This window comes from Pelodiscus sinensis, chromosome 21 (genome assembly GCF_052426305.1).
Source record: "Pelodiscus sinensis isolate ZL-2025 chromosome 21, ASM5242630v1, whole genome shotgun sequence".
NCBI lineage: Eukaryota > Metazoa > Chordata > Testudines > Trionychidae > Pelodiscus > Pelodiscus sinensis.
Window position 1 is genome coordinate 13,215,732 of NC_143072.1, and position 17,462 is coordinate 13,233,193.

General features: G+C 51.8%; 1 protein-coding gene across 2 annotated transcripts in view; it reads right to left on the reverse strand.

The window, feature by feature from the left end:
* Positions 1-515: 515 nt before the first annotated feature.
* LOC112544163 (uncharacterized) overlaps positions 516-17,462 on the reverse strand; it is a 41,682-nt gene continuing 24,735 nt past the window's right edge. Inside the window, exons 1-2 of one of the 2 annotated variants that reach the window (XR_012897097.2) lie at positions 9,659-17,453; positions 516-971 (exon numbers count right to left, since the gene is read on the reverse strand). The gene's annotated coding sequence lies outside the window, so the exon portion shown is untranslated. Of the gene's footprint in view, positions 972-9,658; positions 17,454-17,462 lie in introns of those variants that run through there. The other variant, XM_075904933.2, reaches the window with a different exon arrangement.

Genomic DNA, 17,462 nt, shown 5'->3' on the forward strand with positions numbered 1-17,462 from the left:
ACTAAATGGGTCTGACATCGCATCTGTAGCTAGACACACTCAGCCCGGTATCAAAGGGAGCCCCGAGTTCTAGCCAGAGCTTTGTGGAGATCAATTCATTTCACTGTATTTTAATTGTCATGGCATGTTATATGGCCTATTTCTTCACCAAGGTTTTTGGACAGAGGGAGGTGTGCAGTGAGGCTGGTGTTTGTGTGTATAATGGGCTCTGGTTTGAACTGATAATTGCTAGTGCATACTTGCAGGGAATATGCTGGTTTTATGCCATTCTTTCTTTAAAATTAAATCAAGGCAGCTTTGAGCCCTGATAACAGCTCTCTTCCCCTCCCCCTCCCGCCCCTGTTAGAACTGTATTTAGAGTTCGATGACGCCTTTCATCCCAAAGGATCCTAAAGCGATTCACCACCCACAGGCAAATCATGCACCACTGCTGTGCAGCCACTTCTGGGCAGGGTCAGGTCAGCTATACCCCAGCACAAGCGCACTCTGGACACAAAGTGAAACACAAGCTCACATCCAGCGGAAGCATGGGGTAGAATGTAGGCCAAGGCAATGTTATTAACCAGCTGGCACGCAGCCATGCTAGCAGTCCCTTTCCAACAACTCAGCGGGCCCTTTAATGGCTACTAGAGGCTGGAACCCTTGGGGACCGAAAGAGATTTCCAGGAGAAAGCTACTTCCTTCAAAATGCCGGCTGCAGCAATGATCTGAAGTGGGCACTGGAGTTTGGACGGGTCTGTATTTCTCTGCAGGGTGCTGGGCTCTCACCCTTACGCATTCGGAGAGCCTGGGAACTCGGCCCAGCCGGGTTATGCCAGGCTTTGCCACTCCTGAATCAAAGCATGCCGCTCACTGACCTCCCCCATGTCACGCTAGTGCAGGTGTGGGGGAGGGGTGGTTTCTGAAATGGACGCACCATGTCATATGACGAGAGCTGGTGAAGACAGCGGTTTCTCTTCATTCCGGTGTGCCTGGGGAGGGGACATTATAATTCAGTCTGTAAATCAAACAGCCAGCAAACCAACACCTCTCTTTCCTCCATTCCCTGCTTACAATGTATCTATCTGTCTGGCCAGAGGGCCAAGGAGTCCCCGTTACAGACTAGGCATGTTAAATATCGGTTAATTGAATAGTCAATTAACCTTGTGAATTTGTATTGGTTAGTCGACTATTCTATAGTCCTGGGGAGGGGGGGGAATGGCGGCAGCACGGGGAGCTGGTCTGTGAGGGGAGCCCCTCGCAGACTGGCTGCCTGCCACCCTGCACTGCTGCCTCTGATACAGAGGCAGCAGCTCAAGGTGGCAGCAGCCCCTGTCCAGGGTGGGGGGAGGTGTCGGAGCTCCCGGACCCAGCACAAGCCAGAACTGAGCCAAACTGCCTGCCCGCCTGGCTCCTAATACATTTTAAATGCAGAGCCACAGTGGGGGTAGGTCCCGGACCCAGTGTGAGCCAGAATTGAGCTGTGCTGCTGGCCAGCCTACTAAAAAATTTACTGGCAAGGGGCGGGGGTGAGGGGAAATGTATGTAGTCTATAGCATTAACCTATACACTTTTGCTTATCAGTTAATCGACTATACCAGTGGTTCCCAAACTTTTCAGCATCATGCCCCCTTTTTTATTTTTGAGAAACCCTCACGCCGCCCCCCCCCCCCCGCCAGCAGCAAAACTTGTTGAGAAAAAAAAAAAAAAAAGGAACTGACCAGGGATGAAAAACAAAAATAGCAGCAAAACCTGGGGGGGGGGGGGGGGGGGGGGGGGGAGGGAGGGGCCTGGGTCACCTTGTGCCCCCCCCGGAATTTCTTCATGCCCCCCCAGGAGGGCACACTCCCCAATTTGGGAACCCATGGACTATACTATTACATCCCTATTACAAAGCAGGGCTCCATTGTGCTAGGCACTGTACAAACACAAAGAAAAAGACGCTTCACATTGGAGCACAGAGCTGCTATTCTATCAAGAGCCAGGCCCCTGGAGGATCACCAGCTCTGTTCCTAGATCTCTACCAAATAAAGGTGCTTTTTGTGTTGGTCTGGGATGTGTTTGGTTTGACTTTGTGTCTGGAAACCCCTGGTAGCAATGAAAAGCTGGCACAGGGCTAAAAAGCAGCAGGGATCACAGAGTCTGTGTCCTTGATGCTCCAATATATTGGAGATGAAAGTGACAGGGACAAAGAGAGGCACCATTTCTAGCAGCTGAAACTAGAGAACAATACAATCCAGCAGCTGAAAAAAGGAGAGCTGCCCAGCCCAAAGAGAGGAGAAAGCAAGCGATGGCAAACGGCAAATGAAAAGTCCTGTCTCTTTCCGCCCATGGAGCAGGGCTTTGGCTGCCCACACATGAAATTTCTTTTACAAAGTGCTGCTAACAAGCCATGTCCTGTATCCACCAGCCAGGCACAGCAGAGCCGGTACCCCCAAAGGTCTCCATGCCAGCTATGCCTCTGCCCAGCCCTGCAGGGATGCAGGGAGGATCCTGCCATGTAAGAACCAGCCCAAAGATCCAAGGGGTGGATGTTGAAATCAGCCAGGTTCCAACTGGAAATAAAGGGCATATTGATAATGATGCGGGTAAGTCAACTGTTGGAGCAGGTCAGCCACAGATGAGGTGGATCAGCTAAAACTCTTTACATTCCTATTGCAAGTCTCTCAAGAAACACGGTCTAACTCACCCATAAGATATGGGCTTGATGAAGGAATCACTGGGCCAGAGAGAACTACACTGGTGGGATTCGGCCCAGTTTCCAAAGGGGAACAGCACCCCTGGCTCCTTGGCAGGTTCTTTGTGGAAACCACCCAGTGCTGAGCAGACCCAGGGTCTCTGTGCTGGAAGCTGCCATTACCCAGGCTGCGGATGGGCTGTGCCTGAAATTGTTCCTGGAGCTGACAGTCACACCCTCATTCTTGCCCACAGTCTAGCCCGCATGTCAGTCTGTGAACACTTACAGGCATCAAATATCCCCAATTTACAACAGGGAAACAGAGGCCAGACCCTTCACACTTGTCAAATGAGCTCAGCTTTCTGCCTGGCTCCTGGGTATCCTTAAACATCTGGCCCTTATGTAGGAGCCTAACAGGGAGGGGAACTTTGCCAAACCTGGTCTAGACATGGGAAGTGATTTACCCAAGTCATACTGCTGGGAGGAGAATCTAGTCTGCCAACTGCTAGTCCACCACCCTAACCACTCCGCCCCACTGTCTCCCCTTGTAACAACTGACTTATGTTGGCTCTAAGAACAAAGTTGCTTTCTGCAAACTATTTTAGATCCTCCCCCCTCCCGCTTGCTTTGCATGCTGGCAGTTTATAAAATTACAAACATCTTGGAGACAAATCTAGTCAATAGTCTTAAAGCTCTTGTGAAATTCAATCCCAGCCCTAGATTAGATGCAGTAAAGAACTGACAGTGATTGAACGGCCTCCCCAGGCAATCAGATGTCTTTAGCTCTCTGCCCATTCATTTCTCCACCCCTTATTTCCCTCTATTTAAGGAAAGTCTTTGTCAGCAGAGCTGCAAAGGGAAGGCTCTCTTGCTCCAACACACTGCTGCCCGGGGATTGTCTCAGAAGTACAGCTGTGCCGCCATTCATGGGATCACCGCACACTTTCCTGGAGCTGGCAATGAACTACCAGGATGGACGAAGCTGGACGATCACCTAAACGTCCCAAACTTCAAGGGCTCAGCCTCTGGCCTAAAATCCAGGCCAGATTTTAAACAGCTCCCCTTGTGACACTGGGATAGGATTTCCCCTGGGCTCAGCACCAGGGCTGGAAGAAAATTTTCTGTCCCAACTGTTTCTCCATTTCCAAAGGGGTTTTCAATTACATGCTTTTCCCAACACAGCCTGCTTGCTTTGGAAAAGGCCGATCTCTCATTGAAACGCCGCAGTGCCTGATGGGAGTCATTTGGGGCACTGCCTCATGGTCGCCTTCTCCGTGAGGGCTGGGCTCCCTGGCTGAATTTAAGGGAAAGGCTCCAATGGGCCCTGAATCAGGCTCTTCCAAACACACAGCCAGGCCCTGTCTGCTTTTCTCAGGCTGGGGCTTGGTAGCTATGGGGAAGCTCAGATCTGTGGTCCCTCCAAAGAACAGGAACGTGGGCTAACTCCAGTTCTCCAAGGGGCATATGCAAATAATCTAGCCGCTGTGGGTGGAAAAGAGAATCGGTTAAAACCAGCTTTTCATGAAGGTTGCTTCACCCCTTTCCAGGCTAAGGGAAATTTCAGGTTTGGGTTTATGTTCCTGGTCTGCATGTCATCCTCTGGCCAGCTGGCAGACTGTTCTCCCCACCTCCTTAGAGGCTGTTCCATAGCACATAACAGAAGAAGTCACTTGCTGTGGAAGTAGCTAACAGCTGGGCTGCCGGACATGTTGTGCAGGGCCAATCTAGCCTCTGGGCAGGAGTACAGAGCACCGTCCAGGCAGCTGGGGGGACTGACCATGCTGCTGTGATGATGCCAACATCTCCATCCATGCCCGGCTGGATGCAAACAGGGTCTGGTACCTGCTCTGAGTATTTGCATGTGGCCATGAGGTGCAAGGGGGACCACAGGGTGGGTACAAGGGCCCATTTCCCTTGTGCACAGAGAGGCCTAGAGCAGTGCCTCTCTACTCATTCCTCTCTGGGGCCTCCTCCCACCCAGCCAGGATCTAGTGGAGGCCTTCTAGCATTCATGACTAGCATGACACCGGGTCATGACCCCTCTGGAAGGTCACAGCCCCCCTGGTGAGACCTCCTGCCTTAGGTGGGCATATGCAGAGAGCAAATCCAGTCCCTGCACTTCTGCATTCTGCAGGAGCTTGGCCATTACACACGATGGAAACAGGCCAGAGCCTTCCACGCCAAGGCAAGGCAGTCCTGGTCACCCCCCTGCAAATGCTACATGCACTGTCCCCAGACAAGCCCATTTTCTATTCTCTCCGCCCATGGCCAACTAGAGAACAATTTGGGGAATTCACTAAACCTCAGGTGCTCTGCCCATGACAGATCTGAATTTGCAGAACTATTCCGAGTCTGGGACCAAACAAAAACCAGGCCCCCTGCTGGCTCCCTGCCAAACGGTTCAAACTTAACGGGCATCCTAATACCAGAGGCTGGATCTGCATGGACGATGACACAAGTTTTATCCTGAGTCCCTCAGTTGGGCACAATGGGCTGCTTTGGAGGAGGAGGCAATAACAATTAGCTGTCAATCTACACATTGATTTGGCCTCTGACCCTTCCCACTGCTGTTTGGGGAGGGGTGATCTTGACTCATCTTCCTGTTATGAGAATGAGGAAGGGGAAGATTCTAAAGCAAGGGAATTGTCCCTGGTGAATCCAGCATGGTTGCTAAAAGGGGCTGAATTGTTACGTGCTAAGGAGACGACCGGGGCAGGGTGGGGCAGAAAACTGGAAAGGGTTGAGTGCCGGCTTAGCAGTCAGGTGGGAGAGGGGCTTCTCTGGCTGTATGTGAGAGCAGGATTTGCCGGGTGCAGAGCAAATCCTGCAGCTTTGCTCAGGGAGAACTCCTATTCACTTCAGTGGGAGCAGGCTGTGACCAATGGTCCCTCTAATGTTTTCCATCCATGTGTGGAATACATTTTTATGTGCTCTGAGACATGTGCAACTGTGCACCACCAATGGAAACACAGAACCTAGCAATGGGCACCCTGCTCATCAGCTGGGCAGCATGTGAATGTCTCCTGAGCGACCACACAAGCACTCAGCTTACAGGAAACTCTGGCTGTGACTGGGGGCCTCAGCTCGCTGGTCTTGCTGCGTGGGAGACACAGAGCTCAATTCCCCTCTCAGACCAGTCCCTGCCAATGGCCGTAGGTCACTGAGAGCTGCTTGGACAGATTTAACGGGCCTTGGACTGGCACTTTTATATAGTAGCCAATCCAGCTTTGCTCTCCAGCTGGCGACTGGGCAAACACTTTGCACATCTGGATTCCAGAGTGGTGTGATATTTAGGTACTGGCTCTAGGAACCCGGCAGTCCAGCCCTGGGCTAGCCACTCCCTCTGTTCTCTGCCCAAGCCTCACCCTACTTGCAGCATCTCCCCACACGGCCTCTGCCTGGCAAAGACTCCTGCAGGGTCTGTAGGAGTCAAGGGATTAGAGACACACACATACAGCATCCCTGTATCTGCTCCAGCTTCCGTCTGCAAACACCGCAGGGGCCTGGAAAGCGACAGACAGCGGTACTCTGCTCGTTTCCATGTGTGGCAGGGATCTGATCCCGGCCTCCCTCTTGCTCAATTCCCTGCACACATCTCCTTGGTCAGAGCTACTTAGTTCCCGGACAAAAACCCCAGGCTGCGCTCCCTCAGCACCCTGGGTGTCCTTATCCGGCCTCATACATCAGCTGAGCTGCCAGCTGTTCTCAGGCCCCAGGGCTTTGTGGGGGGCAGTGGCTGGCGCAGCGGCGATGGCACGCAGCTCAGAACTGTTCCTCCTGCCTCCCACAGGGTCTAGCGGCTCATCCAAGAGAAAGGATCTTGCTGCAGCTCGCAGAGGCAGCAGATGTCACAGGAAAGTCACGGGGGAGAACACAGCCAGGGTGGCTCAGTTACCAGGGAGCCTGCTGCCCCACACCGGAGTGTCAAGTTTGCCGTGGCAGTTGGTGGGAGCCAACAGAGGGGAGTTAGAGCCCTGTGGGCTTGGGTTAGCCACAGGAATGGCCGTGGGGCAGGTGGTGGCAGGCAGAGTAGTAGGCAATAGCTCTTGATTGGGCTCGCTGAGGCCACGGAGTTTATGAGAGCTGTCTGGACCCCACTTGCATCTGGAGACCCTGCTGACACAGAGAATGAGTCCAGGGTCTTTGGCCCAGGGCAGGGGCAGGACTGCTTACTTCAGACTGGACGAGAGGTGCTCTTTATACTCTTGTAAGTGGCCATGGTACCCCTAGAGGGGACAGTGCACCACACCCAGCAGATATGTGGGTTACATGTAGTCACACGCAAAGCCTGTGTGAGCCTGAAAACTAAGTGGGTAAGACAGGCCATGTATGGGAGGGGAAACAGAGGCACAGAGGTGGGAAGTCACTTGCCTCAGACCACCTGAAAGATCAGTGGCAGAGCTCAGGCCAGGGCCTAGCTCTCCTGAGTCCCAGCCCCGTGCCCCAGCCACTAGCCTCCCACATACGGACTGTATTGGTCCCCTTCTTGTTCTACTCATTCATTATGGAAGGGGGCCAATAAGGTCTGGAAAACCCCACCAGGGAGGAGGATGGTAGCTCCTCGGCACTCCAGTTAGATGGGAGCCCCATTGTGCTAGTAGGAGACAGTCCCCTCTCTCCAACAGAGGAGGGAATGTTATACTCCCCCCCAATTTTATAGATGGGGAAACTGAGACCCAAAAAAACTAAGTGACTCATCCAAGGTCATGCAGGGATTCTGTGGCAGAAGCAGGAACTGAGCCTAGATGTTCTGAGCCCTGTGTGTGCATTGCCTTTCCTAGAAACCCATCTCCTAAGCTGCAGATGGCATCTAAAGAATGGGAAAGACTCCAGAGCTAATGGCTGCACCCTGCACTTTCCAGGTTGGCAGATGCACTTTCCTCAGCAGCAGAATGACTGGCTGCTTTCAACGCTACAATTCCGTGTATGGTTACAACAATCCCCCCGACTGAATCCTGGACCTGCAGCCCCACAAGCACCAGCCCCCTCCAGCCAAAGGAACTACACCATGAGCGTAGTGAGTGGAACTAGCCACTAGAGGGTACGACCCTCACAGCCTACCCAAAGGATACCGGCGTGACTCCATCTCCCCCTTCCTTTCACTGGAAATACATCTAGGATCAGCCCCCTCCCCTCCATGCTGGGACAGAAGATGGCCTGGTGCTCATACAATGAATCCTGCCCATACATTACAGAGTCCCTCTGCGTAGCCCATGTGGCAGGTCGCTGCCCAGGGACAAGTTCTTTATGTAAGCCATAGGCTCCAGCAATAAAGCCCAGACACTTGATCTGAGCTCTCCGTCACCTCTCTTCTCCCAGCCTTCAGCCACTCGCTGGCTTCCCGAGCGGGTTGGCAGGCTGCACGCGTCGCTAGAAATACCTTTGTCTGGGCTTTGGGAGATATTTTGCTGCAGGAAATAGGCCCAAAAAATTTGGAATCAGGTTCTGACTGGCGCAGGGGTGAGAGGGGATGGACCAATGGCTCTGTCTCTGTTCCAGTAGAACAGGTGCACAGCAGGGCCGGCCAGCCAGCCCTCTGATTCCCCAATGACAAGCTTCCACCCTGATCCGCTGGACTGTAAGGCTCCAGAGGTTACCCAGGGAGGATGGAAGAGTTTAACCGGTACATGGGTTAACCAAAAAGCTTCAGCTTATCAGCTCTGGTTGCTGTTAAATTGTTCAGCTGGCACGTGCCGGCTCCCGGCCCAGCTCCTGGGAGCTGGCTGCTGCCCCACACTGCTGGCTCTGCAGTATAAAGCTTATAAAGTTTATAAAGCTCCCTCCCAGGCTGCTGGCTCTGCAGTATAAAGCTCCCTCCCAGGCTGAATCTTCAGCTTACTATAAAGAGAGGTGCTGGGATGACAGGATGCAGGAAGGGCAGGTTGGTAAAACCGTAGAAGGTGCTAGCCAGGGCTTTCCCTAGCTGTGCATCAAAAATCCACTTGCAATTCCTTCCCACTCCAACCCAAAGCATTCATGGCACATTCAGAGTCACAGAACCAGGTGGGGCACCAGCCAAAGATAGACCCAAGCGCTTATTCAATCAAATTGGGAGCCACTGCCTCGAGGCCTGCGTTTCCTAACAATTCCTGAGCCTCCCAAGAGTGTCCTGTTGCCTGCTCCATCTGGCCTGCAGAATCTCTGCCACCCGGCTAGCTGAGGGTACTGGACCTGGGGGGAAATGCCCTGCTCCCACTGCAGCAAGAGGGTCTGCTGACTCAGGCGAGTCAGGAGCGAATCCATGGAGTGACGCCAGCGTGAACCCGTATGTGAGAGAGCAGAGCATCAGGCCGACAGCCTTCAGCACACAGTTTAGTGTCTAATCCTGAATGGGGCTGTGGTACCTCTAACGCCCACTGACGTTAAGGGCTCAACACCCCTCAGGATCACATAGGGAGGATAATACATGCAGTAGCTGGCCCAGCAATGCACATAACCCAGAATGCACTGGGGCAGATCCCCAGCCAGCATCCATCAGCCCAGCTTTGCTGACACCAATATCATCGGCCCAGTGAAACCAGGGGAGCGAAGCTGATTTGCCCCACTGGAGACTCTAGTAGAGCGGCTCTTGGCCTTTCCAGACTACCGCACCCCATTCCGGAGTCTGGGTTGTCTGGCCTACCCCCAAGTGTCACTTCCCTTAAAAACAACTTGCTTACACAGACACAACAATACAGATGTATCCCAACACACCAGTACTGACACCTTGCTGACTTGCTCATTTTTACCATGCAATTATACGATAAATTAATTGGGGTATAAATATTGTCCTTACACCTCAGCATATAGTAGACAGAGCAGTACAAACGAGTCATTGTATGACCCTGGAGATGGTGCTGACTCTGCTAGTGCTTTTTACATAGCCGGTTTTAAAACGAGGCAAATATCTAGATGAGTGGCTGTACTCCTGGAAGATCTTGGTGCACCCTCAGGGGCATAGTACTCCTGGCTGAGAGCAGTGATCTAGCCTGAAGTCCATAAGCAAAGGAGACAGTGACTCACCGGCTGGCATATGCCCTCAGGTGGGCATGGTGGAGCAGGCTCTCCTCACCACTCCAGTCTAGGCTGTTTCTTCCCAGGAGTTGGCCCATGTCACATTCATTCCCACCCCTTCCAGGGTGAATCACGCAGGCCTCCAGCCCATCTCCCCTGCACTGGGGGCTCTCACCTTCCTCAGAGGCCAGCAGGGCACCCGAGGGAGCTGCCTGCCACAGATATCCTGGGCTGGAATCCGGACTCTTCATCCCACCCTATTATCTGCGGGCTGGGTCCTTCCTAGTCTCTCTCCCAGCCCTTTCCAAAGCTCCCCTCTCAAGGGAGGACCCCAGCATGACTCTCCTGCCCTTCTTAATCACCCTCCACTACTCTCAGTTGGTCTCAGCCTTGATTTAGCCAGCTCCTCCCCCTCAGCTGAGCCCGGGGAGTGTGCTAATTGCCCTCTGGCTCCTATTAACTCTTTCTCTGGCAGTGGGGCATATGCAAAGCATCCCCCCAGGAAAAGACGATTGAACATCTGCATTCGGCCCCCACCTCCTCAAAGGTGCCCAAAGCACCCGTGGGCACTAATGAGCCTGGAGAACCCACAAGGCTGGTTGCAGAAGCAAGGCACCAGCCCCACAGCACCCACACAAACCACACCGTGGGCCAAACGCAACCTACACTGAATGGCATCAGCGCCATGCGGTCACACCCTGGAGAGCACTGGCTCAGGGTTATTAACTGGGTCTCTGTAACAAGTCATCGTTAGCACAGCAGCCGGCCTCCCCCCTTTCTTCTCTCTAATTGGTCCTTTAAGGACAGGAGAATTCCGATTTCACACGGCGGTGTATATGACAGCCAAACAGGGCACAGAAACCTGCACAGGGCGACCGGCGTCAGGCAGTGGACAGGGTGTGTCTGCAGGCTCACCGCCTCAGTGGCCCATGTCCTCAGCCTCACTGGTGCTGAGCAACTCTCTGTGCCCTCTCCTTACTCCAGGGGACTGTAGCCCAGTATTGGCCCAAGCCAGCAGCAAATTACTGTTGTGCCCGGGCCAAACTGGCACAAACACACAGGCTGGCGCACTGTGGGAGAACACAGCCAGGGCCAGTGTTCCTAATAAAGGGTTTCCAGTGGTGCTGCACATCTGTGCATGCCTGGTGCACGTAACAAAATGTATCCCACACAGCAGTGAAGGCTGGAGGGATTCGATACTTGGCAGAAGTTGGCAATGTGAGTACAGGGAAGGGGATGGTGAGAGCAGCCAGTGACCGAAAGGGGACGTGTGTGAGAGCTGTTACAGTGGCCTATGGGAGGCGACCATGTTGGAGTTTCCAGCTGGGCCTAGGGTTGCCATGTGTCCGGTATTCACCCAAACAGTCCGGTATTTCACCTCCTGTCCGGTAAAAAAATTCAGAATACCGGACACCTAAAATGTCCAGTATTTTCTGATTTTTTCCCCAGGCCAGGAGGTGAAAATGCCGGGCACCTGGCAACCCTACAAACACTCAGCACCTGGCCTTCCCCCAACTCCTCCAGCCCCCTCCCTCCCCAGCCCCCATGCTTACCTGGTTCCGCAAGGCTGCCCTCACAAAATGGCTGTTGACCAAAGGGAAGCTTCCCCTGGGTCTTAGTGCTCAACTGCTCCCCTATTCCTATCCCTGCACTCACTCTTAAAGGGGACATGCTGTTTTAATGGGTTTTTTTTCTTTTTTTGCTTAAGTCTTGTAGGTTTTTTTTTTTTTTAATATATAAAGGCAACCCTAGCTGGGCCTGAAGGAGGCAGCTCTAGCTGGGCCTGAAGGAGCATTCATCCCAATAGAGAAGCAAGGCCAGGGGTAGAATGAGTTTGGGTTAGGGTTTCAGACACCCTAATGTGATGTAGTGGGGGTACAGTCCACTTGCTGGGCACAATGCTTGGGCTGTGGATGACCCCTACTGGAGTCTGTCTGTAAGCACTGCCCAGCAGGGGAGTCACCCTGAAGGCCCTGATGTGTAGACCATGGCCCAACTGGTACTCACCAGAGAGGGAAGGAGTTTGAACAAAGGAAGGGTGTGGTTTGGGGAAGAGTCAGTCTTGTCTGGAAAAACATGAAGGGAAGAGACTAAGCTGAGTACTGAGGGGTCGGGGCCCATGGACCCCCTACCCAAGGAGAGTTAGGCTGCCTGGCCCTGACTCCTTATACCCACATCACGTCTATGTTGTGCTGTATCCTGGAGAAGTAATAAACCCTCTCTATTTTACTGGCTGGCAGAGACTCATCTTGCTGCTACCGGGTGCAGGATCGGGGGGCATCCCTGACACACTGCCACACCCAAGGTGACCAAATGTCCTGATTTTATAGGGAAAGTCCTGATATTTGGGCTACATATTTTATGTAGGCACTTTTTACGTCCCACCCCAATGTCTCCCGCGGGCTCTCTAGTTGCCCTGATGCAGTGTTTGGATCCAGACGGGTTGGTTCAAATCTCTACTTTGTAGGTGCCCTGCACAGAGCGCCTGCTGTTCTCCATGGACAGGATGGGGTGGTTCCCCACCCACACCCACATGACACACTTCTGTCGCCCTAGCTACATCACGTGGGGGTGAAGAGTAGCAGCCTCGCTTTGCTGGGATCACTGCATCCACCCAGAAGAGCAGGATACTGAGATCCCGAAACCACTGACACTGCCCTAGTGTAGACAGGGCCTGGGGGACAAAAAACAACCTTCCCACTCCCAGACAGGCCACTCTGCAACACCCATGCTCAGTGAATGCTAGCTGCCCTCTGAGCAGGTGTTTCTACAAACGAGAAATCCAGGGGGCATGGACTGTTTCTTGCACTTGCAGCAGCTGGGAGTCAGCCCAGCACCACCACGAGGAGGTAAAACGTCACAAGCGCTTTCTCTGCGTTGCTGTTGGAATGGCAGAGGAAGAGCAGGGGAGCGAACACACACCACTTTGCTGGCTTTCGTTCTGCAAAATAAGGATGACGAGACGTGCAGGAGAGCCCGCCCGTGTTGGACTGGCTCTCACTCGCCTCTCTGCAAACGCCTCTCACTCGCTGTTCCCTGGGCTGTTGTCACTAACATCTATGTCCTCTATTGAGCGAGAGCAAATGTCCTCTCGGGGGAATAACCTGTCCCTGGATTGTTCCTTTCCTGTGTGAATTCCAGTAGCAGAGCAAACCTAGCCGAGATAGTGAGCCAGCTTCCCCAGGGTGGGCACCTTGCCCTGTGCCTGCAGTCATCTTTTTATAACCACCTGGCGTGGCTGCAGCACTGAATAATTGATCAGGCGGCTTTTCAAGGCAAACGGAATCAGAGAGTAACTCATTCTCCAGCTCTTCCACTCAGGTGCACCTGGAATATTACAGTGCCTGGGCCTCTTGCAGCATTTTCACTGCGGCAGCTCCCTGCGCGGCGTCTCGGGGGAAATACCCAACTTCAGCAGAAAGTGTTGTTAGGCTGCAGTGCTGGATCAGCCCGTGCTGGGCAGTGCTTTACGCTGATGTGCTCAGACACATGTTTCTGATACATTCAAGGGGACACCTAGTATATTTACATACGTGATGGGAAGGCAGCATAGTCCAATGGTTAGCGCAGGATTTAAGACCTGGGCTACACGCAGTTTTGTACCAGCATAATTAGGGTCAGTTTGGGGTGTGATTTTTACCGATCTACCCATCCAGCTGTAATTCTGGATGCAGTTAAACTAGGCTACAGAGCTGATACCCTGCCCGTAAGTGAATAGGCATTCTGGGGTAACAACAAGCTTGAAAGGTTGACCCTTTTTCTATCAACAAAAGATATTTCCCTACCCACCTTGTATCTTGTACTGAGGTAAACACCGCTGTACTAGTCTGAGACCATTCACACTAGGGGTCATACCACCTTCACAACACCAGTATAATTAAAGCAGTACTACCTGTGTGTATAGACAAGGCCTGGCTCAGAGAGATTGGGTTCTAGCCCAGACTATGGCTCAATTTGCAGCCTTGGGGAAGTCACATAACCCTTCCTTGCCTCAGTTTCCCTGTCTGTACAAAAGGGAAAACAGCAAGTCCCTGAGTCCCAGGGGCATTGTGAGGATAAATACATGAGGAATTGTGAGGCACTCAAATATCTAGGCCCTGTGATCATGGTAAGTATCCAGTAAGTAGAATGAGGAGTATCTTGGGCCGGATCTACACTAGTTTTCTGCCTGCATAGATATGGCAACTGGGATGCAAGAAAGCGTGAACCCCAACTGACACAACTGCACCAATAAAAGCCCCTCATGTATTTATTATTTGTCTTGTGGTAGGGCCTAGGTCATGGACAACGACCCCAATTGTGCTAGGTGCTGTACAAAAGTGGAGATGTCCCTATACTGGCAAAATTGTGCTTTTACCAGTGTAAACTGTTTTGCTCGACAGGATGCCACACTCACGCCAGGACGCTATGTCTACATTGGGAAGGTTTGGTGACAAAAGTGCTGTCAACAGGCAAAAGTCACCAAAAGTGAAAATTGGTCAAACCAGTTTTTTTGCCTCCTACTGTGGAAATTTTCTGGCCACATTGCTAGCACCCTGTGGACAGATAGAGCAAAGCAATGTGGGTAAGCATCTCACAGTGCAGTGCTATGGGAAGGCAGAGCTGATCCCTGTGCTTCTTGGGATTCCCTCATAGCTCTGTGAGCTCTCTGTGCTGAGGAAAATCAAAGCAGCACAGCAGTCTCTTCAGCCCGTCCTCTGCAGCAGCAGTCTGTGTGCTGCTATCTTTCTAGTGCAGGGCGGAACAAAACCACTCTAATGATTTGTTCTTTGTTCCCCAAAGGGAGCGGCTCACTCAGCTGTCAGATACTTCCTGGAGCTTTGACAGGAGAGGAGCACATATCTGCAGGGCAGCAGAGATCGCATAAAACACTGAGCACAGCCACCAGGGCAGGCATTGTGGGATACTGGAGGAAGCCAGTTCTTTCAACAAAACAAACAGCAGAGTCGACAACAATAAAGGGAAGGGAAAAGACAAACATCTCTCTCAGGGCTGGAAGTTTTTTGTTGCCAAAACTGGATATTTTTCCCAACAAAAGTCACACTGCAGTGTAAACTCTCTCATTGTTTTGTCACCAAAGGGCAGGTTTTGGTAACAAAACGTGCAAATGTAGACAAGCCCTAAACAATCCCAGCAAAAGTGTGGGACTGCCGGTAAATCTGTGACTGCATTAAAAGTGCTTTGCCAGTATACGATACACAGACATTTATAGAGTCACTGACTTTATGGCCAGAAGAGACCATTAGATCATCCAGTCTGACCTCCTGGATAGCACCGGTCATGAAATTTCAGCTAGTCACCAGTGTGGAGCCCAAAAGCTTGGATTTAATTAGAGCAGCTCTCCTAGCAAGACCTCCAATCTCAATTTGCGGAAGAATCCCCCACTTTCCTTGGGAGTCTGCTCTAGGGATATAAACAGGTAACCCGTTAACCAGTCACCCAGTAAGTATCACCCTTACCAGGTGATGCTTACCTGTAACCAGTTAACCAATGCCTGGTGTGGCTGGAACAGCCCTCCACCTGCAGTGCAGTGCAATGGGCCCAGCCCAGTCTGGCTGCAGCAGCCCCCCACTTGCAGCATGACGCAGCAGCCCAGCTGACAGTTTAACCAGCTAACATTCTAAACAGGATTTTACTTCCCTTCTCTGCTCCATTGGTCAATCCCCCGCACTGTGAACAGTGGTGCCCAATTTCTGAGTGGAATTTGTTTGACTTCAGCTTCCAGCCACTGGGTCTGGTTCTGCCTTTTTTCACTGGATTAAAGAGCCCTGCAATGTCCAGTATTGCCTCCTTGGCAGCCGTTTACACACTGTACGGAAGTGACTGAGCAATCACCTTTGGGATAAGCTATATGGAGTGGAGCACCCCTGGTGCAGAGCTGGCCTCTCTCCGCGGCAGGCCCTGCCGAACTCCCTCGGTGCAACACAGTCTTCCCCTTCAGTCCCACTTGTAAAGCTTAGTCAGAGGACTTAAGTGGCACACAGGCCTCTGTACAGGCGTGAATTTTACCCCCTAGGAATGAGGACAGGTGCCCCTCAGTGTTTGGAGCAATTACCCTAGAGCTCTCCAGAACCTAGGTGACCACAGACAAGAGCCCATGGCATTGTGACTCAAACATATCTCTGAGGCAGAGCTCTGTGCCCAGGCTTGCCAGGGCTGAGACCCAGGACCAATGTAAAGAAATTGCTTGCGCCCCAGCTAGGGGTGATGGAGTCTTCTTAATGGGGGGGAGGGGAGACCATGAGGCTCTGCCCCTTTGTGGGCCCCCCTTCACTCCCCTCTGAGGCTCTGCCCTGGCCAAGTGGAGGACAGGGCTGAAGAGCCACAGCCGGGCCATGGTAAGAGCTGCCAGGGCAGCTGTGGGGAACTGTAGACTGGGCAGGGGGAATCCCCTGAGCCCAGTCCATAGCTACTCTTACCTGGGCTGGACTCCAGTTTTAGCCCCCGTGTTCCAATGCCCCTGGTCCTGGCACCTCTTTCATTACAAATGAAGCCCTAGTGTGAGGTTACATGGACACCCACTAGGTGAACTAGCAGAGCTACATCTCTCTTAACAACCAAAGGCCAGAATTTTTCACCGAGAACAGTTTCACTTTGGTCTACATTTTCCAGGAGGAAACCGCCGTTTTGTGACCATCTATAATAGGAACACACCCTGACTGAGAATGCCTGGAAAGGGAGCCAGGATGTTTGTCTGACTTCACAGGGCCCTGAGTAACTGTGCTGTTTTGCTGAGGATGAATCTATTGCAGTTGCTAGTCTCACAGACATCCAAGGACAAGAAGGGACCATTGTGATCACCTGCTCTAGCCTGACCCTTGGCACGATGCAGATCAAAGATCAGCCCCAAAAAGAATTCCTTTTGAACGAGAGAATGTCTTTTAAAAAAAGCCAAGCTTGATTTAAGAGTTGCCAGTGATGGGGGATCTGTTGTACATTAGCAATCCTAGGTAGGTACAGGAGAAAAGTTACTTGACTTAGAGTCAGTTTCCTGGGTGTGGAAGCATTCAGAAAAGAAAGGCCAGGTGAAGAGCAAATATTGATCTGTGAGTAGTACAAGGAATAGAATAGAATAGAATAGAATAGAATAGAATAGAATAGAATAGAATAGAATAGAATAGAATAGAATAGAAGCTCTGTCAATGCTGTGAAGATGAGGGAAAAAAGCCATGAAGAAACCCTAAGAGACCAAGAAGAAAAGCTGGCTGGGGTGGGGAAAAAAAGAAGATTCCCGAGAAAAAACTACGGTGAGGCAGGCCAGAGAAGCTAAGTGAAAAGTCCAGCTATGCAAGCTGCATGAACAGAGAGATCTTGCAGAGAGCAAAAGGCAGAGTGAGATAAAAACAAGCGGGAGAAAGAACATTAATTGCAGGGAAGCAGGGAGAGCCACAGCTGAAGGGAAACGAAAGAAAATAATCACTTGAAAGAAGCTGAAGATACAGAGGGGAAGAAAAAATGCAATAAATAATTAAAGACAACCCAAGTGGGGAAGGCATCAGAATAAGGTCTAATTGAGAAGATTCAGACTGGGAATCAGAAGCCCCAGGAGGCTCTGGGGACACAAGAAAGGATGGCTTGAAATAGTAGCTCTTGGAACTTGAGGTGCGCAGCAGGACTAGGGAGGCAAAGGAGTCATTCTGTTAAATATCTCCAGAGATGGAGATTCCACAACTTCCCTAGGCAATTCGTTCCAGTGTTTAACCACCCTGACAGATAGGAAGTTTTTCCTGATGTCCAACCTAAGCCTCCCTTGCTGCAGTTTAAGCCCATTGCTTCTTGTCCTGTCCTCAGAGGCTAAGGAGAACAATTTTTA